The sequence below is a fragment of the Ostrinia nubilalis genome, chromosome 17 (genome assembly GCF_963855985.1).
Source record: "Ostrinia nubilalis chromosome 17, ilOstNubi1.1, whole genome shotgun sequence".
NCBI classification, from domain to species: Eukaryota; Metazoa; Arthropoda; class Insecta; order Lepidoptera; family Crambidae; genus Ostrinia; species Ostrinia nubilalis.
Window position 1 is genome coordinate 10,175,808 of NC_087104.1, and position 27,577 is coordinate 10,203,384.

Below are 27,577 nucleotides of genomic sequence, written 5' to 3' on the forward strand. Positions count from 1 at the left end.
TAGATGATTATTTATTTGCATCACCATAATGTAACAGGGTAGATAAGGCTTAATAAAATTATGGACCATGTCGGTAACTGCAATTAAAATTGAGGAGATCAATCACAAGCTATTAAAAATCAAGGCACGTTAACTTACAACTCATAAGATTAATTAATATAATCTATATACAGTGTGAGTCACGTTAAAGTGTACATATGAAAATAGATGAAACTAGACCTATTTTTATCGACAAAAAAGAGGTCAAAAATTTTTTGAGATTTTTTTTTAATTTTTTATAGAATTTTTTTTCTTCCCATTACTTATTGTAAAGAAAACATAATAACTTTTAAACTAAGCGGTATATCCTGATAAAATAAAAACAGTAATAATGCTAAATAACAGGCGATACTAAAAAAATACATAAAATACACAAAAAATGCCAACAAATAATAAAAAATGATACTTTTTGAAAAAAATCTGCTTAAAAATTCGTGTTTTTTTGGTTATTTGATAAATTTCTCCAAAAAATGCCCCTATAACAGGTGGTTTTTATTACTTTCTATTATTCTCTATCGTATTATCTTTGTAAAACCAAAAATCGCATGTCTCTATCCCTATCACAACATTTGCTGTGATCGTTTGAACAAAGGCCGGCCACAACATTATTTTCCGCTGCAGGTAGAGACAATTTTAATTTTAACTAAAATGCTTATTTTACTTCGAAATCTTTTGTTTTTATTTGAAATCTAACTTGTCTTTATCAAAATTACAAATCTAGAGCCATTTTCAGTTTCGTTCTTAACGAAGCGTTGAATGGCGCGCCCGGAGAGGCTTAGTTCAAACGATCATTGCAAACGTTGTGATAGGGATAGAGACATGCGATTTTTGGTTTTACGAAGGTAATACGATAGAGAATAATACAAAGTAATAAAAACCACCTGTTATAGGGGCATTTTTTGGAGAAATTTATCAAATAACCAAAAAAACACGAATTTTTAAGCAGATTTTTTTCAAAAAGTATCATTTTTTATTATTTGTTGGCATTTTTTGTGTATTTTATGTATTTTTTTAGTATCGCCTGTTATTTAGCATTATTACTGTTTTTATTTTATCAGGATATACCGCTTAGTTTAAAAGTTATTACGTTTTCTTTACAATAAGTAATCGGAAGAAAAAAAATTCTATAAAAAATTCAAAAAAAATCTCAAAAAAATTTTGACCTCTTTTTTGTCGATAAAAATAGGTCTAGTTTCATCTATTTTCATATGTACACTTTAACGTGACTCACACTGTATATACAATAAAAGAAAGTCGTGTTAGTTACTCCACTTATAACTCAAGAACGGCTGAACCGATTTAGCTGAAAATTGTCAGGGAGGTAGTTTAGAGCCAGGAGGACATAGGATACTTTTTATCCCGTTCGAAATTAAAAAAAAAAGTCTGCTTATTTATTGCCATTAAGGCGGAACAAAGTTCGCCGGGTCAGCTAGTAAATAATAAATATAACTTGATACAAAGTCGAATGAAAAAAAAACGAAACAACAATCGTCGTATCAAACTCGACAACTATTTAGATCTCATTCGTAGCACGTAGCAATTCGTAGCACGTAGCAATTCGTAGTTCGTAGCGCCGAACTTTACTGATTGTACATAAGTTGTAATGCGGAGCGTCTAGTTAAAATTAAAAAGTTTAATAAACCGATTGGTATTTGGTACTATACGATAACTTAATAAATAAGTTTGATCAAAAGATACCATTCTGAAGCTTTTTTTAAGTTTCTTTTATAAACTTTCCCAATTAGATGAGCGTATTTTTAAAGACTGAGTGATCAAAAGTTTTTATCTAAAATTTTATAGTTGACATTTAAATGTCAAAGTTTTAAAAGTTTTGAACTTTTAAGCAATGGCTTTGAAGCTTCGTAAAGTTTTATTGGGCGCCTATAAAACTTTTCTCTTTGGCTTGTTTATTTATACCTAGTACTAAGGCACTATAAACTACTTAGGTAGGTAATAAGCGATCCGCTAAAGCCTCAAAATAGTACACTATCTACAAGTTTAACTTAATGCATTATTCTTCGTCTTGTTCAATCAACTCTTTTTTATTCTAACGCTGTCAGAGAGCAAACTAAGGGCACTGTTAAACAAGAAAAGTTCCTAACGTAAACTATGACTTCACAGAGTGAAGGGAAATTGTGAAGTAATTTACTTTTACCCATTCGTACAACTTTCATTTATAGGTTATCATTTAGTGAACGAAGAAAGCTTAGAAATCGTGACGATATTTTTTTATAAATTAGTTTTGAAACTCCGCTATCTTCCGCAATTGACAGTTCTTCACGGAGGCCAACTCTTTTAAATATATAAAACAATACGATTTCATACTTGTTAGGCGGTACGAAATTTATCGGTCAGCTTTTTGTATAATAAATAGAACATTTTACTTCCTCCTCTAAAATGAAAAGGTCATTTTTATCGAGGCAAAATTCTACGAAATTATAAATGGTTTTCTTATTTTTAAAATGATACGCGACGGAACAACTAATAATATCCATAATAGCAGGATATCTTTACGCTCCAGTTTCCTTAATGTAACATGCTTTATTGAGTTATGTAGGGTACATCCTTACTAATATCATAAAATATCTGTTATTACCTGGGAAAAACGTTTTATGAGTTTACAACTACTTTCAGATGCTTACTTAATTTTGTAATATGTACGAGTATGTATTCTAGTTCGTAGTTTTAAAGTATTTATTTATGTTTGGGAAACATACAGTTACAATACAATTTAAATAAGATGAAGTAAAAAACACATAAAACAATAATCGGTGTATGTGTTTCCACAGTTAAATACCCACATAAAGTTAGGCAAACCGAAGTATGGTTATATCCGTTTTTTGAGACGAATAGCTTTGTTTTATTTTTGGACTGGATTGCATATAAAAGGATATATTTTATGGAATTTTTGCATATGTCAATCCAATTAATTATGGACCGATTTATTCATTTTCGTTTACCTTCAACATCAGAGTTTCAATCAACTCTCTTCCGTGATTAAACAAACTCAATCCATTCGTTTAACTTCGAATCCTTTTTACGGATAATTGGAGTGTTAAAAAGCTTTTACATCCTGTTTATAGACAACGCAAGTTTGTAATTTTATTACTTTGTACTAGCCTTTTACGCTTGTTCCCAGATTACTGCCAGTTAGTCCGGGCTATGACATTGTCTACAATATTATTAGTATTGCCATATTATTATTCTGTTGTTGCAGACAATCATTCTTATGGGGATCATGGAATTACTTAGAATCAGATCAAGACTTTGTGTTATTTTCACAAAATCCATGACTTAATTAGGCCTGTAAAGTTAACCGGTCTTATGTAGTAAAATATGTAATGTCATTTTTTACTTTTACATTTTAAACCAAAATACTTCTACTAATATTATTTTGTTCGCTCCACAAAATTATCCTGTACCAGATAAAGACCGTAGTTATCACTATGTAGGTTGTAACACTATCGTGTCACACTTTATGACCTCCATGGTTTTCTCATGCCATGTTACGACCCCTAAGACTATGGCTTTAGCCACCTTGCCCTCCATTTTGTCAAAACAAAAAGCGTAATGTTTTTTTTGTGCTACCAAATAATTTTCCTTTCATTCTAATAAAAGCCAGTGCCTACGTATATCATTGTAAATTAAATTAACTTTTTCCCTGAAGGCTTTATATGTAGAAAATTACTGTTCTTTTTAATAAAATGTATTTCCGCTTTGAAAGTACTCGTCATAATACAGTTACCTAATTCTAAAAATTTAATTAAAAGTGCGATGGTTTTTCGATAAGTAGCTATTGATTTTTTTATTTACTTTTTATCTGTTAAAAAAATACTCGTAGTAAAGATTTTCTAAAGGTCTCTACCACTTATTGACATTCCTGTCAAATAACGGGCATAAAATCGACATCAAGCCGCTGAAAATCATTACAGCTCTCGCGTTAACTTCAGAATACTTGAATAGGCCACGGAAAGCTCACTCCTATTAATTTCTTAATCCAAACCAATAAAACCTTAAGAGACGGATTTCACACTAAAGGACTTAACGTCCATCCCGGATTATTCCGGAGTCTGTGAGGCTATTTCAGTCTGTCGGCCTCAATAGGCTTATGTCTAAACGCGAGTCGGAGTCGACAGGCTTTCATTCGATTTGCACGGTCATTACTGTAATTGGTGGGTTATACTATATCAGTATTTGGCCTCAATCGACAGGTTAGAAATATCAGGGAGTAATTGAGGTTGATATTTAATGACTGACACATTTTACGAGTGTAGTAGTTTGGATAAGGTAGGCGTGTGACAAATATAGTTTTTAGGATGTTATAACTGTAGATGCACCTGAACTGTCAATGTAGAAGTAGTAGTCTAATGCCCGTTTTCCCTAACCATCAATCCCTAAGTGACCCCCATAGTAACGAATAACAGGAATTTTGTTGTCATAGAGGTCACTTAAAAATTAGGGATTGATGGTGAAAACGGGCGTAACGCTCGTATTCACAAACGATGCTTGCTTAAGTGAAGCAGAAGCAGAATAGAACTTTGTGATTGGTTCATGTGTCACCCTGTGCGTCCACGCGCACTGTGAGACCTCATAGTAATGTTAGTGAATACGGACGTATAAGCTTAAAGTGCTTTGCATTGCGCATGACATTCGTAAATTTTATACCACGTTAAGACTCTAACTAGCAGATAACCAGATAAGAAAAACTGAAAAGTATTTATTGGCTCACTTTTCCTCGTTCCACCCAAAGTTTTTCACAATGTGAGTGGAAACTCCATTACGCGCTAGTTGCGCACGTTCTGAAAGTATCCAAATATCGGTGAAAAACCCTAAAACAATAAAAAAAAACGAGTTAACGTAAAGACAATTATTCAATGACTTGGAAATTCCTAACGAAATAAACGTATTAATAATACCCGTATGTTTATGTAGCTTAAGCAGTACAAAGCCGAATGCCATTATAGTTTCTTCGAATCTTGCTAATTAGAGCCAATCAAATCGTGGAATACACCGTGCACAACAAAGTTATGCTAACATCAATCTACTTTGGATTACGTATTAAATTCAAGCTGACTTCAGATTTAATAGCCAATTAATTTGATACCACTAATCAATTGATGCTGTCTTTTAGCTGTCAAAACGTGATTATCCTTTAATTTATATAGCAATACAAAACCTCCTAATAATCTGAATTCACAATTCGTCGCCGCGCCGCAAAGGAGCGAACACAAAGGAGCGTCAAAAATTAAGTATACAGAAATGCTCCATTCTTCAGGCACTATGCCGTTTTTTGCTCTCCTGTATAATTAAAAAAAAAGGTTCGCCCCTAATATTTTGAAGGTAAAAATAAGATGTTGATCACTTGGGTTAATTAATGTATGTATTTGGTAAACGGAGTCAAATACCCAATTAATAAGTAACATACTTATGTTAAAACTCAAGGAGACGAACATCTGTGTAAAAAGTGATTAACTAGCAAATCCCTTAAACATAAACCCTCGAATAAACGAGCTTAAACTTGTACAGTTAAGTAAATCCATGGGACCATAACTTGGTGATGCGATCTGCTCAGAAAGCAGTATTCCGCTAAGCTGGGAGCAGGCGGCAACTCGGTAAATGGCTTAGCGGATGAGCGGAGACGTCGCCACTCTGAAGCGGAGCTAGCGGAGATATCTGAGGACCGCTAACAATTAACTTTTCGGCTCATTTGTTACTTTCAAAATTACGTGAAGCGATCACCAAATTGACGCCCGTATTCACAAACGATGCTTGCCTAAGTGAAGCAGCAAATCGAACGCACAGCGTTGAATAGAGCTCTGTGATTGGTTCGTGTGTCACCCTGTGCACGCGCACTGTGAGACCTCACAGTAATGTTTGTGAATACGGGCGTGAATCTGTCACGCATGTTACTTTGTGGGGCACATTTTGAAACGCAAAATGATAGAATAGAAAGAATTGTGAAATCGGAGCTTAGAATTGGATTTAAACGAAGCTCAAACTACGAGTAGATTCAATTTCAAGCTTTCAAGATTGAGGCTTGTGATTGGTTGAATTACAATATTTAGTCCAATTTTCTGCCTTTTTTTAATATAGATTTAATGGTATTCCCAAGCAGTGGTAGGGGCTAGGAGTTCATACATACATACTATAGGTCATACAAGCTCCTGCATACGAAAAATAAAATGTGTTATCTCGGGATTCTCAGAAAACCTATCACACCGTGAATTATTAAACACAGGTAAAGTAAAAACACAGAAAAAGCTCGTACAAATATTCGTACACCGCTAAATACCAAGAATCAATACTCGCCGTACTTCCAACTTGGCAACAAACTTGGCATTAACCAACTTGGCGAGTTATTTGGAAACAACGGTAACTTATTATCACAGGCATTAGCCCAAATGGCCGCCGATTCAGCGCCGAAGCTAAATGGAACCTCATAATTAGAAAAGTGTATAGGTTTAGTTCGGATGGCGACCAAGAGATGGCGCTGTCGCATTTTACATCGCGATCTCGTAATGTTTTTGTGACTAGACACAAGCAACTTGAAACACCGTAAAGTGTAGTATCTATGTACGAGTAGTAATAGGTACGATTTTGAATGAATCAAATTGTTTTAGTACCTATGATGTGCTGACGACCGCCATTGGGTTATAATATAATTTAAACGGAACATTTGAGGCGGTCGAATATTACAAATGACTTGCTTTTATGTAACCTCGCAAGGTTAAGCTGTCGTTTAGCTTTTAGCCAGATTAAAAAAGAAATAAATTGAAACATTTTTATAGAGGCTTTACTTAAAATTTTAAGAGGGGAAATTATGAAAATTCAATTTTCATGATGCATCAAAAATGAACCTTTCAATCGCGGGCACGTTCCTGTCAGTAGCAGGAGTTTTCACCCACCGTTCGGCAAAGCATTGCATGACGGCACGCTTCCTACTATAAAACCTTAGATACACTAGTCGGAAAATTGAAAACTTTGCGAGTCGTCCTGCTCAACCACTAAATGTGAAACATAGACTAATACATACATTTTTAGTAAAAACGGGTAGGTACTACTCCCAAAACACTTTTGTAGTTTCTGAAAAGTTTATTTTTGAATTAACTGTAAAAATTAGAGATGAAACGGATAGTTGTTTGGCCGGATACCGGATACCGGATATCCGGCCAGGTGCTAGGCCGGATAGCCGGATATCCGGCGGCCGGATAGTTGGCCCATTGTCTCGTTGCATATCGTGACGAGTTTAGCGCCGCACAGATGCTTCAAACACGATCAGTGGGTCTATTAGTAGACTCGACTAGTCACACTTTTCGAAAATCGAATCCGTCCGAATAGAATGTCAGATTTTGCCACTTGTCTAGGGGGCAGATCAATTCGAGCGATTTCGGTTGCTATCGTGAGTGTGTGATTGAATAGCGAAAATTAAATTAGTTTACTTGCTGCGTAATCTGACTAAACTGCATGCATCATGTCATCAGACCATCAGCGAAATAAAGATCGCCTTTTTATTTGGCAATATTTCGACATTAACAGATATTTACTATTTATGTATTCGTCATTAGAGTGAATAGCCCAGAATAAGAAATACGTTTTTTGAAAGGCCTTAATATGGCTTTTTTGTAACTTTTTGGACTTTAAATAAAAGCCGTCATTATTATAAGCCATTTTATTGATATTTACCTCAAAGATTAATGTATTTCATTTTATTAATAGGAAATTGTCGTAGTTTTTTAATATCCGATATCCGGCCGGATAGTGAGTTACTATCCGGTATCCGGCCGGATAGTAAATTTAGGCCGGATATCCGGCCTACCGGATAGTTACCGGATATCCGTTTCATCTCTAGTAAAAATTTATACCTATCTTTGTAAACTACATATAGTACTTACTACAAAAAGAATAGGTAGATATAATAGAGTTTGGTGAAGAAGCGATGTCATATTATGTGTGGCATTTTGATACTTCATGAAAAGTATGCATGCATTAACGAACCGAACAAAGCAAAAAGATGTTACAAAAGTTGTTGACTTACATATTTTGAGCGTTGCGTGTCATTATTTGTCAATATTTTGTCCTTCAGTGTATCCGAGGCTTTATACTTTGAATCCACTCCAGTAGTTAGATTATCTGTACAAATTGCTTCTATTACCGTTGAAATATGCGCTGAAGGTATAGTTTTGTCTCGACAAATGGAATACTTGTATCAACTTTGAATTAGTCTGTCTAAATTACAGAGTATGTATTAGGTAGAACAGTTTAAGCTACTGTTTTGTTAAAATACCGCAAAAATTATTGCTTATTGCTCGTACAGTTAGCTTCAAATAATCGTTCTGTGCTTCCATCCAAATTAAGTACTTAAACTTATGACCAACAAAATACGTCAACATTCTTTGAACGACTTTTTTTTCAACGATTTTAAAGACATTTTTGTCTAAATTTTATACTGTGACTCTACTTATATCGAGATAGTGTTATAAAACTGGTTTAAAGGCCTTTAGAAGAGCTTTTAAAAGCGGAAGCAATAAGAACTTAACAGGATGTATCGGATCACGTGTACTGGCGAGCACAAAATGTCCAAATTGGAAGGAAATGCGCCACTTCCCTTCAGTTTGTCCGGCGGACACCCGTGTCGGACATTGGAAAACTTTTTGCTTGTACTTAAGTTTATTTTGTCCTATATTCCTGCTGTCCTGATTTTCAGTATCGTGATTTTGCCTTAAATTGGTGTAAGCTAAGCACGAAGTTCTTTATTTTCTTCTAACATTATCTGCGCGTAATATATTATTGTTTCTTATATAGAACCTTCTTCTTCCTTCCCCTTCTTTTCCTCCCTCACCCTCTTCCTTCCCCTTCTTTTTTATGAATTGTGTTAAGCAAGTTCACCCCATAAGTTTTCCTAACGTTGAAAGTCAGAAATTTGAAATAATAATTATTACAATAATTACCTGACTACTCACCTTACTTTAGTTCCCGTAAAACGCTAAAACTGTCTACTACTTACCTTAGGCACCTAATTAAAGTTACTGGAAACTCAAGTAATTATACTACTTAATTTCAAGTTATTAGCTCGCGAATGGAGTTTACGGTTCCAAAAGCTGTTTCCGCAAATTGTAGAGCCATTTTCATAATAACATATTTGAAAGAATATTTCATAGAACCTAGTCAAAATTACTACAGGCCATTAGCCGGTATGTGTAAACAATATGACCAGATTTATATAACCTAAGGAGTACTAGTTTAGTATAGGCCACAGGACTATTCCCACCTCTCATTCCCACATTGAAACTCCTATGTAACCAGCATCTACAGCTTGACTGCCAAACCCAACCAGTGAAGGTCAAATTTGTCCCGAGAGAAAGTTAAACTATCATTGGACCCGCAACGAAATTAATCAGAAGAACATAGAAGGGGTTCGAAGAAGTTCAGTCCAAAGCGTATGACAGGTGACAAAAGAAAGATTAAAGTAACCTTTAAGAAAAGTTATGCAACACGGAGTTATTAGTGTAGGCCAGTGACACTGGATTACTGATATTCATCACACTAGCACCGAGATTGACGGGCTCATTATCAGTGTTCTAAATAACGATAATGCCCCATTTACGATCGGGCTTAATGTGCCCTGAGACGTAAAGCTCCCCTCGCATCAAAAAGTTATTATTTATCGCGTAAAAACGTCGACGTAAAACAAATACCTACGCGTTTAGGGGTCCTTAGAGTAATTGTGTGGTTGAAAGCCCTGATAAGTCCTTTTCAAAGTAGTGCTATACAAAAGCCTCCCTAAGGATTTCTACAACGACCGGTCCTGCGCTGTACGCATCTAGGTGCTTCCCGCGACCTTCACCAGTAGGCCTAAGATGCGCGTCGTGATAACTTTTATCGACGTCAAAATGTATGGGCAAAATCAATAAAATGGCGTGATAACCGCTTATCGCGGCGCGCATCTTAGGCCTACTGATCGTTAGTAGACCTTCACAAGACCTATCAATACCTGAAATCAACGCCGAACCAAAATATGCTTTCTATACGAGTACTAGCGGCCGCCCGCGACTGCGTACGCGTGGATCCCGTTTTAACCCCTTAGGAATTGAATTTTGCAAAATTCCGTCTTAGTGAGCACGTTCTAAAAGGACCCCCATGCAAAATTTGAGACTCCTAGCACTTGTAGTTTCTGAGATTTCATGATGAGTGAGTGAGATTATTGTAGATTTATTCACGAAAAATTGCCGGTTTCTATACGCGACATAATGTATATGACACACTTTAAATTACATCATCAATAGCGTGTGACGTCATCGCCCAGCGCATAACGTGCTCAGTCAATTTCCTGAGGACAAAACCCTACATTGTGTACTTCATTCAGAGTGCCTGTTCGACACAGGACCGTACTTTACGGCTCCGATACGCACTTTGCTGGCCTAAGGGTTACACCACACTGGCACACATAAAACAATTTATGTAGGTACACATAATACATATATTCCTACATGAAGCGTGCGGGACGGACGTTTCTTGTATGAGGCACGGACTTCTTTGCGATTTTATTCCAATTGTAGTATGTTTTATTATGCTGAAGTTGATAAGTGTCTTGTGCTTGGGGGAGGCCTATGTTCAGCAGTGGACGTCCTGTAGCTGAAATGATGATGATACCTAATACCACAAATACGTACATGTATTTGCCGCGTTAATAGACTGTACCTATACCTACTTACCGAGGTACAGTTTTGTTAATGTAAAAAGTCAGTAGTTTAAAATCCTTCCTACAGCCACCTCGAATTAGTTTTTATACTACCGGCATTTGTAATGTGGCTTAGCCTAACGTAACCTGATAAACAGAATGGAGTGCGAATCGAGTTGGATTCAGAGCGGTCATCTCATTTCATGGATTTTCACGTAAATGGTTTGGGGACGCGTTCAGGCGTGTATTTCAAATAATAATTGACTCTTAATAATAAGGGACTCTTTTTACATGAAATTATGTCTCTTTTGGTGCTTAAATCAGTTTTTCAATGTGATACTTAAAATTTAATACGAGCGGTTATAGTGTTATTTCAATCAGAGACACCACACTCATAGTCAATACAATCTATCAACCAATAAAAAATCACATTTAATTACATTGCAGAACTACCCACTTAAGAGCAAAGGTGCCGTTTTCCGTAATAATTCTAAGCTCAATTTAAACCAATGAATATTTTTATTTGACTCAAACATAGCATTCTACCAAAATTTTAAAATCTTTCGTTTCATTCATCACTTTACCACATATTTTTCCCAAGTAAGTAGGTACAAATCAATGCATTCCCTCTTATTCATGAAGTGGTCGACAATCGTTTGTTATTTTACGACAAATGGGGGATGAATGTGACATTATGGGATTGGCTGAAAAGCCTGTAAAAAGCATTTCGGCCAAATAAACAGGATTTCAGGTGGCCCGTAAGCGCAACATTGATTTTCCATCAGTCGTTACTTAAACAATTTGTTCGGGATGACGTGTTTGAGCAATCGGTCATTGGGGACTTTATTTAGGGGCAGTTTTTTCCGAGGGCCACTTTAAACAATGAACGAGTAACTATAGTTTGACTTTAAGTACCATTCAAATCTCTGCAGCAAGAACTGACACCACTATACTGTTTTTTTTTTTTTTTGGAATAGATTAGAAGTTATATACTTTATTGAGTGAAATAAATTACAACGTTACATATAAAAATAACACAGTAAGACGTGTATCACTAAAAGATTTTTGAAACGTTTGTTTAAAAATCGCTTTTATACAATTGAATAACACAGCCTCTGTATTTAACCTGATGTGTCGTCGTCTGGACATCTCCTAAAAAAAACAATCTGTGTTGTGAAGCCTCACTTATAAGAACCTTACAAAGGCTGCTTACTCTATCCAACATAATATCACGTCACAACTAACCAGCTTAGAGACTTGAAACTCCCACCCAATTGTTTTCTAATACCCTATCTAAATTATATCAGTGGCTATTGTCTGCTCGTGGCCTGATTGGCCTTAATAGCCCGCATCCAGGCCAGCTGAATAGGGTTAAAAAAAATTTTTGCTGGCGCAAGGCGATGGCCTATGCAATTTAATTTTAAGCGACACGGTTTGGTTAGCAAAATGCAATGAGAGTTGTAAATGCAAGTTTCTTAAACGTAACTTTTTGTTACATGTTTTTACTAAGCTTTGTCCATATTTCAACGTGAAATTGTGAACTCTGTCAGTTTATAATATAACGCGTTAGATTGTAAACTAATAGTGGGTTAGGTTAGATTGTAATTTAACTACGTCAGATTATAATCTGACAGAATTCACAATTTTACGGTGACATCTAACCTAACCTAACCCACTGTTAGTTTAAATCTAACGCGTTATATTATAAACTGACAGAGTTCACAATTTCACGTTGTATAACCGTCATTCACTTAAAAATCTTCCCACTGATTAGATGCCTATACTTACCCTTCAACTAAAACAAAACTAAATTATCCCGATCTAACAAACCGAACGGATCGGATCTTTAAATTATCCAGACAAGGGGGCACAAATATTTAGCATCCAATCTATCGTATAAGTTGTAAAACAAATAAGTCTCGTGAGTGATCTGAGTTCTGACGGATATTAGAACTCATTAGGAGTTCTCCGATGCATGAATTCATATTATGTTTCTCGGATGATCGATCAAGTAGGTCCCATACTGGGTCCCAATAAGAATCGCAGAAAATGACAACTCAGGATATCTTTTAACTCAAACTTTGTATATCTTTGATTCACAAAACACGCTAAGCTTTACATTATTTTTATCACAGCTTTTAACGCCTTTTAATTGGTCGGTTTTTCTCTTTTACACTATAACCATGATAAATTGGATTGAAAGCCAGCGTTGCTGGCAAACAGCACCCTTGCTCAGCGTCATGCAAACTTTTTGCTTGGGGCATGCTAATTTCACTTAGTTACTATGCGCTGAAAAATGGCGTCGCTTTCAACGAAGTGTATCTTCTATCAAATGGAACTTTTATAAAGTGCTTTTACAGACATGCATGTGACTTTACTTGAATTGTTCTGTAGATCGCTATTACTATAACAAATAAAGTTATAACATACATACTTTCTTTTATGTATAGTGCCAGTTTTTTTGTTACTCTTAAGCCTTTATTTATTTTAATTCAGTTTCAGATTATCCCTGACAAATGTAGCCCCTAGCTTAAACCTAAAACAAATGGGTCTGGTAATTCCAAAAAGGATTAATAAATAATACATAAGGGATCGATTAATTTACTATTATTTTCACGTTTAAATCCCGACGGTATGTTTTTATACGAACGTACTCGTATATGCTTGTATTTTGTTGCTATTTTCAATGTTAATAAATCATAGGTGTGTGTTGGACAAACGAAATAAGTGCCCCGACTTAATTGAACTATATTTCAAACGACAGTAGTGTTTATATTTGTTAAGGTTACAAAATTATTAGATCCAGAAGGCTCAACCGGCAAGAAACTTGATGATCGAACATATAAAAAAGGTTTTCTGTTTCAAAAATAAACTTTAAGGGAATGAAATAGAATAGATGATGATGAAAACTCATAATTTGTCATCTGAAAACTTCTAAAAAAACTTCTTGACGGTTCAGCTCTCGATCGTGAAACGCGTTAGTTACCTCCAAAAATTAACGAAAGCGAATTCACGACAAAAACTACATAATAATAGTATACTTTATACCCATAATTTTGTACCACCTACTTTATTCTCAGTTTGGCTCTAATGTTGACTGGAGGAGAGTGCCGAATGGCATAATTTCGCCTTATGTACTGTGTTTTATGTCCATTCAAGTTTTAAATATATAAATATGCTACTAGGTCTTCTTTCATTATAACTGGGTATGTGGTCGCTGCTCACGCAATCACGCTAGTTAAATGGGCATTTTAAATACTGTTGTGTTTTAGCGGCTTAATTTCCATTGTTATGATAATTAATTAACCTTTTTTTAAATGCAAAACAAAGCATTACGATTTTGGTTTATAATTTGATATTAAAAAATATATGTTGGCAAGGGGATGATCTCTAGTACCTACTTGAAAATGGAAATGTAAAATTCCGCATGTAGTTTATAAAATGCTATTGATAAGGATAAACTCGTAATTCTGTCTATTCTGTATTATAAGAAATCATTACACTAAGGGCGCATAAGCCTATTTACTTAAAGCTTCCTTGAAAAACCACAATATTCCAAGATAATGAACCAAATCTTTAACATGTTTTATGTAAGGCACCTCGCACACAAGGCAACAATATTATAATACTTATGTTACGCTTTACTTACAAAAACCAAATAAATATAATTTTATTAAATTTTGTACCTATTACGTGGTTAAGATTGTCAAATGGTGAAAAGAAATGTGAGAAAGAATTGAAAATAACCGGTGTGTCTTTTGTATGGAGTTTGACAGATTTTTGACGTTTGTTAAAGTTAAAGTAAGATGGTGTAACCCTGCCAAAGTATCAAAGTCGCAATTATGTATGAAAAATGTTTGACTCGACCTCTTTGAAAGAGGAAACATCAGAGTACAGTATTCCCGTTTGGTTAGAGTTAAAGTTATATGTTTTTCGAGTAAATAGCATTTTTCGTGTATGATGGGCCTTAGGTAGATGAAAATAAGCCCCACAACTTACTAAGAAGATTTCCTATCATAAGTTCAACATCATTATTTCAAATCTAAATCCATCTTAAGAACCTTCAATGAGATTTGTTGGATTTTCCTTGTTCTTTGATAAGTTGAATATCTGTTCACAATAGTGAAGCTTAAAGTCAATACCTACTACTTATTAGGTATATGAGTGGTTCATTATAATAAATTGTATGATTTTATTAAAGTTAAAATTCAGCATTTTGTAAAATGGAATTTTAATTAGGAGGTACATAAAGCTTATTTCATTAAAGAAGTATTTTAATTTTAAAGAAATATACAAAAGAAAAGTATTTATGTATGTGTACTAGACTGCTGATAAAATGTTTATGAGTCCCGTATTACCTACTATACATATATGTACAATCAGCTGAGTAGGTACGCATAGTTTTTCAGCTTTATTTAATTTGAGACTAAATACTTGTTTTAAATAGAAATAACAAGGGTATACCTTGGTATTACTATTTAAAGAATATCTTAGGTATCTATCTAGAATATTATTTTTAGCTTTACTATATCTAGTTAGACTATCTACAAGGTTCTGAAATCTGAAGTCCTAAAACTATATCGGGTGAACCTTTTAGAGGCGGGAAGGGCCAGGCTTTTATGGCTACTAAAAGGATAGCTTCATTACAGGGACAGTTATTGCATTGCGTTTTATTCTTTTTTGGCGTGTCGAATGGCCGTGTGGTATTTTGTTGTACGCGAAAGCTAAAATCAACGCTCTATTGTGATTTTTTTATTGTATTTTAGCTATTTTTCGTTTTATGTTGTGTTTTTGGTTATTGTTTTGGGCTATGCTACCAAGTATGTTATTTTATTATCTAATTTTGATAAACACTTTTGATTTTTAAATTTTCTCGGTCTTTCAAGTTATTTAACACACATAAAAACTTATGGTGACACTTATTGATAAACTCTGCCTTATTTGTTGCAAAATAGCGAGGTACTGCAGTTAAAATTGATTTGCTGTCGTTCCATAAGCTTCCTGCAAAATTCTTGCAACGTACCGACAGAAACAAAATATTTCCTCTCGAACGTTCCGATGGCCACGATCCGTATTAGAAATAATGAAACAAGAATAAATCTGCTGTCTGGAAATACGGCTGGAGTTGCAATTTTCCGATATTAAACTGTAATTCAAAACGTAGCAGGTAACTAGATATTTTATGGGCTATTCTGCTAGAACTGCCGCCGGATCGCGTAGCAATATAAGTTATGAGAATTATGCACTTGGTGTTAGCACGTTCGATTTTATATTGGAAATATGAGTAGGTGTCATATTTTATAAGGCATTCTTTATTCTGCTTTTCATTATTTTCAGTGTTAACATGAACGTTGTTTTGGAATCAAAACAACCTTCATGTTAACCCTGAAAATTCCACTGCAATAAATGTCCCGTCTTATGATTTCATATTCGTATAAAAATTGGTGCGAGAGGGCTCGGGTTTATTTGATAAATCTAAAATTAATACTGAGATTTCTCTGAATACAACTCTTAAGTACTGAAAATAAATTTTATCAATCTTGCGTTATTGAGCTATTGAATGTAACCAAAACTATAATGATATCTAGCGTTATTCTAGTACTAGTAATACGTACTTGTGAGTTTTTGTGGCTTGTTTAACATAATTACATATGTATCTTTGTAACTTTAAGAAAGAGCGGGGCCTCCTAACACAGGTATTATACTTAAAAAGAGATCCCAGCCACTTGCAACAATATGTTAACTTAAAAGATACTGAATAAATGTTTTTTCATTTTCATTTTCATTTGCGCTGACAAAAAAAAATGTACTTTCTCTCAACCTATTTTTGTAAAACAAATCTTTAGCTATTCATTTTCAGTAAATCTTATAAAACACAATCAAAGTGAGGTTCATTTTAGATTTGCATAGAAATATAAAACACTTTTTCTTTCTCTCCCATAATAAAAAGTGACCATAACGAATATTAATGGCCGCCCGGATGAATTTTCATTGGATTTCCACAGAGCGCAATAAAGGCTGTTATCGGATCAACTCTGCAAACAACAACGCCAGTCTTAGAGGATCTGTACAAAAGCTCTCCTGTTTCTTCTGAGAAAGAATTAAGGCGTGTTTACTCGTACCTCCACCCTTCTATACTTGAGAGAGTGAGACAGAAATACAAAAAGAAAAATTCTGAATTCAATATAACACACATAAAAAAAAATTGCAAATAAATGTACGTACATGGTAAAATAATGTCGCATGGTGTCATAGTGTCCCAGTAAAGTAACGCTATGCCGCTCTGGTCTTCTGTGGACGCCCAGATTAGACTAAAGGGAAATAGAGAGCATTAATTTACTACGCAATAATTTCTGAAGTGACAGACAGTATAAATAATTAAATTGATTAGCAATGTTAGTAGGCACTCCTACTAATTCTGTAACATTCGAAAATGACTTCTTACATACATTATTATAAAGTTGAAAGAGCCGGAAGACGTAGCGTGAGCAGGCCTCCCACTAGGTGGACCGACGATCTGGTGAAGGTCGCGGGAGGCGCCTGGATGCGAGCGGCGCAGGACCGGCTTTGTGGAAATCCTTGGGGGAGGCCTTTGTCCAGCAGTGGACGTCTTACGGCTAAAACCACAGAATAATAATAAGTACTACGTAGTACTTATTATTATTCTGTGGTACTACGTACAGAAGTTTTACTTCGCGAAGGTATTTAAAAAAATGTATGCGCAATGTCATTAACAATATGGTGTAATTTAGCCTGTCTCAAGAGTCAAGCAGCATTTTGTTGACAAACGTCAGTGGTCGGTACTGCGCCGAAGCTATAGGGCTGACTTCGGTAAAATGATGTGACGTGAGGTGCCAAACTGCGGAAAATGGCGGAGGAAATCATTGAAGTAATATTACTACGTAGTACATTATAACTCAATGGAGGAAATACATGATTTGGCATGAATTATCATGAATAATATTAACTACTTATTTACCTCTCAGTGTCTTCAGGCAACTTAAAAAAGTACATTCTGTGTTTTTATTATTATTTAGGCAGTTAAATACTGCACAGTATTTAGTACACCATTTTCTTTATTTTTTTCCATCATACACAAGAATATGTTCGCTCGTATGTGAGTTAATGTGAGGCCTTGTCGAATAGTATCCTGTAGGGGGCCATTCGTGCGTGTTTTGTTTTCGATGTAAACTCGCGGAGATGAACAGGCCTGCTAAAACGAACGAACGAACTACAAGTATCGTCTTTGATTCGCTTTTAAGTTTATTTAATATTGTCCCTTTCTCATTTTATTATTATTTCTACCGAATTTCTACCCAAGGACATTTTCTGATAAAGTTAAATAAGCTTTTATGAAGAATCCCTTGAATATGAAGGCACCCTTTGTTATTTTATTATTTTCTGTGAGACGGAGTAAACGTCAATTGTCAGATGAACAATGTACGCATTAGCAGCCCTTTCTTTGTTATTGTAATGGAAAAGTCACACGTTACAACAATAAGGGATTAGATATTGTATATCTTTGTATATTGGGGTACAGGGTCATGCCTCATACCCAAATAATAGGGATCATATTTATCTTATTATGTACCACTTCTATCAGTAATGAACGTCTCTAATTGATTTATCGATTAATGAGGGTTTTCGCGTATGAAAGATCCGCTAGATGGCGGGACGTGGATGTGGGGTCTGTCTGCTGCGTGATTGGTGGATTTTGACATATCTGTCAATGTCATGTCAAAAATAACCAATCATGCAGCATTTGGACCTTGCGTCTACGTATTGCCATCTGGCGGATTTTTCATACGCGAAAACCCTCATTGATTTGACGTCCTCCAGGCCTAGTGGTAACGCTGCTGTTGCGAGATCGAATCTTATTCCTTTAACAGTAGACTGGGCCTGGTGGTTCACGTAACGGTGGTATTATGGGATTGAATCTTGCTGAGCAGCAAAATGTATGAATGGATGCTTATAAACGTACTACATACTTACATATTACTATAACAGACTTTTAGGGCATTATTACAAAAAAAGTTAACGTACCTACCTTGAACACTGGTTTAAAATAACATTTCCATATTAAATGATAAAGTATTCAACACGCGGTTGACTTTTTGTTATAAAACAAACGTTCAACCCTTGCTGTGCAGGATTTTATTGAACCAAATGCAGCGTAAACTTGACTAAATTACGCTCCGTCTGACGCTACGTGCGCTTCAACTTTCCCCGTCTCCGCTTCAACTTTAAAATTCCTTTATCTTTGAAGGGTTACTGTCGTCTTAACCCTCTACAGCGATAGCTACTCGTAAGTTTACATTAGTTTGGCTGGAGCGTGGAGAGAAACTAGCTGATATAGATAACGCGCATCTTCCTTGCGGATGTCATAGTAAGCATGCATATACCTCAGAAAATAGCTTAGTATAAACTAAGCAAACGGTATAGCTACTGAGATGAAGGGAAAAACATGCATTTTGATGAAAATATTTTATAGAGATTTCTAATTTTATCTTTCGTTTTTGATACGATATTCCGTTTTCTGGAACTTGGACATTTTTGCCTTCATCATCCCCTGATAATGTCTGTCCCGTTTATTGTCCACTATTATAGGAGTCTCTATTTTTTCCAGAATAGGAGTCTCTAACATTCCAGATGCAAATTGATAGTGACAAGTAAAGAATGTGACCTACACTTCGCACACTGATGGGATAAGACGGCCTAATGTTCACCCGCTTTTTACCCCCCTTAAGGGTTGAATTTTGCAAAATCCCTTCTTAGTGAGCATCTACTTTCTAAAAGGAACCCTTATGCAAAATTTGAAACTCATAGCACTTGTAGTTTCCGAGATTTCGTGATGAGTGAGTAAGTCAGTGACCTTTCGCTTTTATAGATAATAAGATACACCCAATAGATTTTTAAACCTTACCTAGGTAAGATAAAGAGTAAAAATAACTAGGTATAGCAATATAAGTCCACAGAATGTCTCCTATAGCGGTCATCGTGGATTAATAGGGGCCCGTACTGAAGTTGTTCGACCGCGGGCAGACAGCGGGCGTGACCGCAGAACAACCCTTGGAATGTCGCAGGGATCTGACCACTTAAGACACGCTTTTAATTCAGGGTTAAAGTGGCCATGCTTAAAAGATTATTAAGTACTGCTGATAAAAAACACTGGAAAAATAGATTTGATTATAATTTAAAGTTATATGTTTATGTGCATTATTTAAATTCCGTACAAATATTTCGGAAATTTTCCGATTTTTACTCTCAATAGAAGACACGCTTTATGCTATTCTGTGGTTATTGTCCTTTAGTAAGGATAAATAAGTAGAGAAGATCTGTCATAATTCTCGTACATATTTTATTATCCCCCTATATCGCTGACCTAGATTTCTGTAGACTCGTAATCATAATATTAAATTCACACACTTAAATGTTTGTGATATAAAAATATAAACAAACATCAAAATACATGCCCATATTCCTTGTTTGCCCTAAACGCAATTGTTTCATTGTTCCACTACGCCCCGTCTAAAACCACCGAATTCCGTTAGGTACTTTTCAACCGACTTCAAAAAAGGAGGAGGTTCTCAATTCGACCCGTATGTTTTTTTTTTTTTTTTTCTATGTTTGTTACGCGATAACTCCGCCAATTATGAACCGATTTGAACAAATCTTTTTTCGGCGTATAGGTAATACCTCAAGGGTGGTCCCATTTAAATTTAATAATAGAAAAAACAACCCCCAAGGGTGGAAAATTGGGGATGAACTTTTTTATACGCAATATCTCCGCCGATTATAAATCAATTTGAACGATTATTTTTTTGTTGAATAGGTATTATCAAAAGGGTGGTTTCATGCGAATTTGAAGAAAATATTTCACCCCCAAGGGTGGAAAATTGGGGATGAACTTTTTTATACGCAATATTTTTAATTTTTAGTTTTTTTTTTGTGTTCACGCATTTGAAGTCGGTTTTATTTTTTTTAAAAGTTATTAACCAAATAAAAACAGCGTTTAAAAACATTGTTGTTTTCAATGCGAATTGCCCGAAAACCCAAACTGCCCACGTGCCCGGTCAAAGTGTACAAACGCATAAATCAATTGTAAGCACTGTGGCACCTCTGTAGTTGTATTAGAAGCTATTTTGCAACAAAATTGTACAGTCTGGCTGTACTTTGACCAACTACTGTTCGTCAAACGTGACGTCAGAAGTTCGCAACGCGCGTCGCTCATGGAATACTGGGCTTTGTAAAAGTTCCAACTTTTCATTCACACAATTAATACAGGGTCCATGTTTTTGACACATGCTACGCTTTGAGCCGGAACATTTTAACGTCATGTTAATTTCTGGACGGAATTCAACAACTAAATAGAGGCTTTCAGTTTCAGTTCAAAGTCAGAACTACGAGCACTTTTAGAGCAACAGTTAGTTACAACTTTGTTTGCATTTCAAACTAGTTCTGGTCGAGTAGCAGAATCAAATTAGATTTTTTCGTACTGTATATTACAAGTGTGGCTGTCTGTAAAGTTTTCACGATTGAACCTTTTCATACAGGGTGTCCCAAAAAGTAGTGTCAAGCCGAAGCCCAGAGGTAGAGCATCACTAGGGCTACCCGACATTTGATAGTTTTCGAGTTATGATTTTTTTACAACATACGGGATTTTTACTTTTTTAGTTTACATTCGTGTTATGGATGTAAATATTCCTCTAATAATATTTAAAAATTCTGGCATGTACCTTAACTATTCGCGACACAGTGACCAAATAATCTTTCAAATTTCAATTAAAAAAGTGGTTGATCGAGCAGGCGTTCTATAAAATTGACGACCTGTTTGGAATTTAATTATTATTGACACTGTTACCCACTATTTATTTTGACATTTAATTGACAATAATTATATTTGTATTATTAATTATTTTGGACATGATGTGTATTTCTTTCTTATTAATACTGCAATTGTTTATTATTAATAAGAAAATATATTGAAAATTTGACATGTAATGAACATTATGAATAAATTTCTTATTCTTATTCTTAAGTGCCTAAAGCACAGTTTAAAACAATCATTACACGAAAATTGGATTGCCCTAGTTATGCTCTACCTCTGGACTTCAGCTTGACACCACTTTGTGGGACACCCTGTATAAATAGGTTGTTAGGATAAGAAAATAGTCGTAAACATCTATGTGAAATGGGGGATGTTAAACTATGATTTCTCAACTGTTATAGCGATAGGTAGAGTATTTTTATCGGGGAACCCCCTATGGATTCTTTTGTAACAGTACACGCGTAAGACGGACTCCTCAAATCGTTCGAGCTTGTAATTTTGTCAATATGTCAATATAAATCACAACAGAACAAAGTGGACAGTATCTCTGACACTCTGCCAAACGGGGTATTGGTGTGGAAAATACGGGCTCTGACCGGCGTCGGACGTCCGTGGTTAAAGCTGGAAACGTTGTTGAAATGTGGTTAAATCGACGACTTGAATATTAAGTCGTAGGAAGTACTCATTTTATTTAAAATAGTAAGACACGGGACTTAACGCGACGTTTATTAATGAAATGGAACGTGAAAGTTTAAAATCTAATTTTATTTATTTATTAGAAAGTAATAAGAACAATATTTATTTATACTTACTGTACTCTTTAATGTAAAAAACTCTATGTTAAGCATTATAATAACTCAACGTTTTCGTTTTATTCAATAGATAATTCAACCTGTTGTACCTACATTTAACGTAGGGAAAATACATACTATTCCCACTCTATCTTAAAATGCAAAATTTTATGTTAAGCATTATATTACAAAAGTGCAAACTCTACATTCAAGCATTGTATTTCAAAAGCGAGGAAACTCAACAATTTCTAGAAAGAATTCTATTATTCTCGTATGCTTTTGCCTATTTTGCACTATTTCCGAAGTCTAGCCATGTTTCTGTGTTGACAACGGCAAAGCAAAAAGCGGCTACTGATGTTAACCACCGTATGTCTGACTTCACGCGGTAAAGGTCGCTGCACAATGCACTGGCCTGGAAAACAAGCGAGCAGTGGTGAATGCATTTAGGAATGCAACTCATAAGCGCTAGTTTCCAGTCGATTGGTTGGAATTGAAACGGAAACAATAAGGACGTAATTGGTATATTTTTTGAAGAGATGGTGGTTTGAAATCTTTTACAATTTCGCAGCTTTATCGTTCTACAAATGGCAATTTTTGTTATTAAGTAATGATAAAAATATAGTACTTAGTACTTTTATACCTATACGAATAGGTATGCAAACTTAAAATAGTCCAACATAAAAAACAAGTTACTGTTGAAGAACTAAGTTTAGCAAGTAAAAACAACAATAACAAGATATTTAAGTTTTGTTCGAAAAAAATAAATTAAAGCCATAAATAATGTGCTTTAGCTACAAAAACATGACGAAAGGAATAAGGATTCAAATCGGAAAGTAGGAAAACATTGTAATTGTATAAAAAATCTTTTTAAGGCTTCGGAAACTTGTAACAATGATCTTTCCTGGAACGACTCCGATATTGTTCTTTACCCAAATATTGTTGTTTTCCCCCTAATTGGTCAGGTTTCGTGAACAATATAGTTTATTTGAAATTCATAACTTGCGAAATTGTTTTTCTAACTCGTTTCAACGTCACATATCAAAGAAAGGAGGCCATCAAGTATTTGTTATTATGCTTCATTTCCAACCGTATTGAGTTTTAAATAAACATAACTAACACGAAATGATTTGCAGTGGTCCTACTTAGTATAGTAAGTAGGGTAGGTACTTAAATATAAAACAAATAAAATTCAGTACATAGTTCTAAGGAAAAAATATTTTCTTTGTTATCTACCTAAGTAAGTAGGCTGTCCGATGAGTAGCTCTAATAAATCGAAAAGTAATTTTAAAGGGGTCACATAGAGGTAGTATGGGAAACGAAATTACTAGTGATGTTACAGTTGGACCACAAACAACATGCAAAATTGATACTTATCCCATCTTGTATTTGTGGACAATTTCAAAATGGAGACCTATCTTGCAAGTGTGTATCACGTAGGTACAGCAATCACGATAACACCTGAAACGTGAACGTACAATTACACCGGCCCATCTAACTAGTTATCGGCTATCCATTGTGGCAGCGGCTTTGTTCTCGCGATAGCATCTTGATTCAGTCTCCATCGCTAATGGACTTGCTTTGGGACAAACGCCATGTCCTTGGTTGAGAACAAAGCGTATGAAATCGGACGAGGACTGGACAGGCGTGAGTATTGTTGCGATGTGTGAGTGAGTGCTTTTGTTTTTGAGTGTCAGATAGTCACCAACTCCGTAGACCTGCAAAAGTTCTGCATAAACTGTTCATTCATTCATCATTCATTCAGGTCTAGCGGTTAACTCAGTCAGTCCCTGAAGTGTGGGAGCGGCACGGGAGGGGTGATTTTGACATGTTATGACGTGACAGATAATCATAAGAAGGCTCAAGGTCACGCAAAGGGCGATGGAGCGGGCTATGCTCGGAGTTTCCCTGCGTGATCGAATCATAAATGAGGAGATCCGCAGGAGAACCAAAGTAACCGACATAGCTCGCAGGATTGCTAAAATCAAGTGGCAGTGGGCGGGGCACATAGCTCGTAGAGACGATGGCCGGTGGGGCAGGAAAGTTCTCGAGTGGCGACCACGGGCTGGAAGACGTAGCGTGGGCAGGCCTCCTACTAGGTGGACCGACGATCTGGTAAAGGTCGCGGGAAGAGCCTGGATGCGGGCAGCGCAGGACCGTTCATTGTGGAAAACCTTGGGGGAGGCCTTTGTCCAGCAGTGGACGTCATTTGGCTGAAACGAACGAACGAACGATGACGTGACAGAGCATATAAACTGAAGAAGATCGTTTACGTTCGAAGTTACAAAAACACCCTCTCGTGCCGCTCCCATACTTCAAGCACTGACTGAGTTAAGTAGTACCTAGACCTTAATCAAATACTTGTTTGTTAACCCATTCAATGCAGCACACGCCGATCGGCGTTCTCTCTGAAATTGCTCTCTAAAAGTGTGATTTTTGCTGACGCGTTGACGCAATGGGTTATACTAAAAATGTTACAACCTGAACAGTCTACCTAGTCAGAGTAAACATTTTATTTCAAAATAACACCTAGGTATTACAACTTCTTATGATGGCACAGCATTTATTAAGTTGATGTTCTGTCATCATGCTTTGTTCGCAATAAAAATGTTGAGTAAAATAAAAATACCAAAGCACATTTTAAAATATTCTAGCCTGTGAGGTAATTACCCTTTTAAAACGTTGATGTACGTTTAAGGTAGGTACACTAGTATGTATGCATACATTTTTATGACATGGTATAAAGTAGATAGTAAACTTTTAGTACCTAGCAATTTGTTTGTGCATTGTCTTTTGAATAAGCTCCTTTGTCTTTGTCCTTTATTTGCGAGGTCTGAGAAGAAATGTCATCAAACCCATTGTCTGCCACTGAAATACAGTTAAATGTATTAAACCAGTAGGTATATCATTTAAGTTAAGAGTAATTTCGCGAATTTCGTGACATTTACAATATCGTTGGTTTATCATAAAATCGTTAGAAAGCTTTGTGAAGTAAGTTTATAAAAAAAGCTCGTAATATTAATAAAAATAAAGCTATACGAACTCAACGCAAAGTAAAGCCTGTGAATGGTTGATTTTTTTTAAATTTTGTGGACAGTACGCAGTACGCCTATGCATAGGGCATGTAATATCGGAAGGTTTTCAATTCCGATATTGAATTCCGATATTAGATCTCAATATCGGAATTCCGATATTAATATCGGAATTGAGTTCATGTGCTATAAAATTAATATTTGGTTATATTCGTAAGAATTCTGGATTGTTTACAATAAAATAATGATTGTAATCAAAATCTTTAATTCGGTACAAAACAGCACTTCATAAAATTGAAGTTTTAAAACCATTTTTACGTTATGGGTATTCATTTCATTTGGTTTTTATGTGACAAGAGGCAAACGAGCAGACGGATCACCTGATAATGAATGGTTACTGATAATGAGCTTATATGGACTAGCAAATAATTAAAGTGTTTTTGTAAAATCACAGGTATCAAACAAACTTTTACTCCTTCATTATATTACCCTGTTTTATGTTGGCGGAACGAATTTTAGAGTCATTCAAATCACGTGCTACAAAAATTGTAGAGAGTGGTAAAAAACTTGAATATGCTTGTAATTTGTTCCTTTTTGATTATCGATGTACAACTCACAAAACCACGGGCCATCATCATCATCATGTCAGCCATAGGACGTCCACTGCTGAACACAGGCTCCGATAATGATTATCACAATGGCCGGTTGGTGGCGGCTTGCATCTAACGCCTTCCTGCTACCTTTATGTCGTCGGTCCACCTTGTGGTTATGAATCCTACGCTGCGCTTTCCGGTACGTGGCCTCCACTTCAGAACCTTGCTGCCTCATCGTCCGTCTGTTTTGCGTACTAAGGCAGAACCGTTGGAAGACCTTATCACAATGCTCGAAGACCTTAATCAAGTTTCCCAACAGGTAGGCCTTCGGATGAATATGGAAAAAACGAAGCTTATGTCGAATGTCCATGTTGCTCCTTACCCAGTTTCGGTTAGGAGCACGATTCTCGAGATTGTTGACAAGTAAGTATATGTCCATCTCGGACAAACGATCAGCTAGGTAGTTAGATGCAATTTCGAGAAAGAGGTAAATCGTCGAATACGAAGACGAAAGTCTTCAATTAGTGTATGTTACCAGTGATGATATACGGCTCGAAAACGTGGCCTTTGAATATAGGGCACAACGTGCTATGGAGAGGGATAAGCTTGGTGTTTCTTTACGAGATCTAATCAGAAATGAGGAGCTCCGTAAACTAACTAAGGTCGCTGACATAGCCCGACGGATTAGCAAGCTGAAGTGGCAATGGGCAGGGCACATAGTAGTTGGTACGCAGAACTGACGGTCCATAGTCCAGTAAAATTAATGTTTGAAAGGGAGTTGAGATGTCGTTCTTTGTTGACCAAGTACCTATGGAAAATGCTAAAATTGATTTAGAACAAGTTAAATTAACCATAAATAGTAAAGATATTAAAATATTTGCAGTGGAACAAAAAGTGATGGCGAGAGACATGAGAAAATCATTGGTCTTTGCCAATCATGTACTTTGGGCTTTGTGGCAGGTTGTGGCGAGTTTAAACGCTTTGTTTAAAATCTCAATTAAAACTTTTATCTGATTCCGATATTACGATATTGGGTCGCTCAATATCGGAATTGAAATAGCGGATCTCGCAGTCCGAGATTCCGATATTACGAGATTCCGAGATTCCGAGATTCCGATATTCATGCCCTACCTATGCAGTACGCTTTGAATCCATTATCTATGTTGCGGACTCCTTGGCCGCACGACACTGGCCACCGTGAAACTTCATTCTTTTTTCATTCGACCAATTTCGATATTCTTTTGATTTTTCTATCGCCTCGACTCATAAATTCTCACTTATTTTACATTCACAACTTGAGTTTAGACCCCATTGCATTCAATACTACTGCAAGTAACCGAGGAAAGTCCTCTTCTTTCCTTTTTATCTTCTAATTACCGTTAATTAATACTACGATATTCCATTTTTAGTTCGCACAGTTTGATCACTGATTAAACAAACTTCATTAGCATAATCATTTTGGATTCTAGCGCAAGATTTCAGCGTTATCTTTGCTTTAGTTGCGTAGTCTGCGTACTGTTACGATTTAAACAGACTTCAGCGCAATATTTTATGAACATATTTTTTCAACAAAATCAAGTTGCGAAGCATTATTAAGATGATTAAAGGCCTGTTTGGCT

At 35.7% G+C, this 27,577-nt stretch overlaps 1 protein-coding gene across 1 annotated transcript in view; it reads left to right on the plus strand.

Moving 5' to 3' along the window:
• Positions 1–27,577, plus strand: part of LOC135080246 (uncharacterized) — a 241,271-nt gene that overhangs the window by 208,523 nt on the left and 5,171 nt on the right. The window lies entirely within an intron of this gene.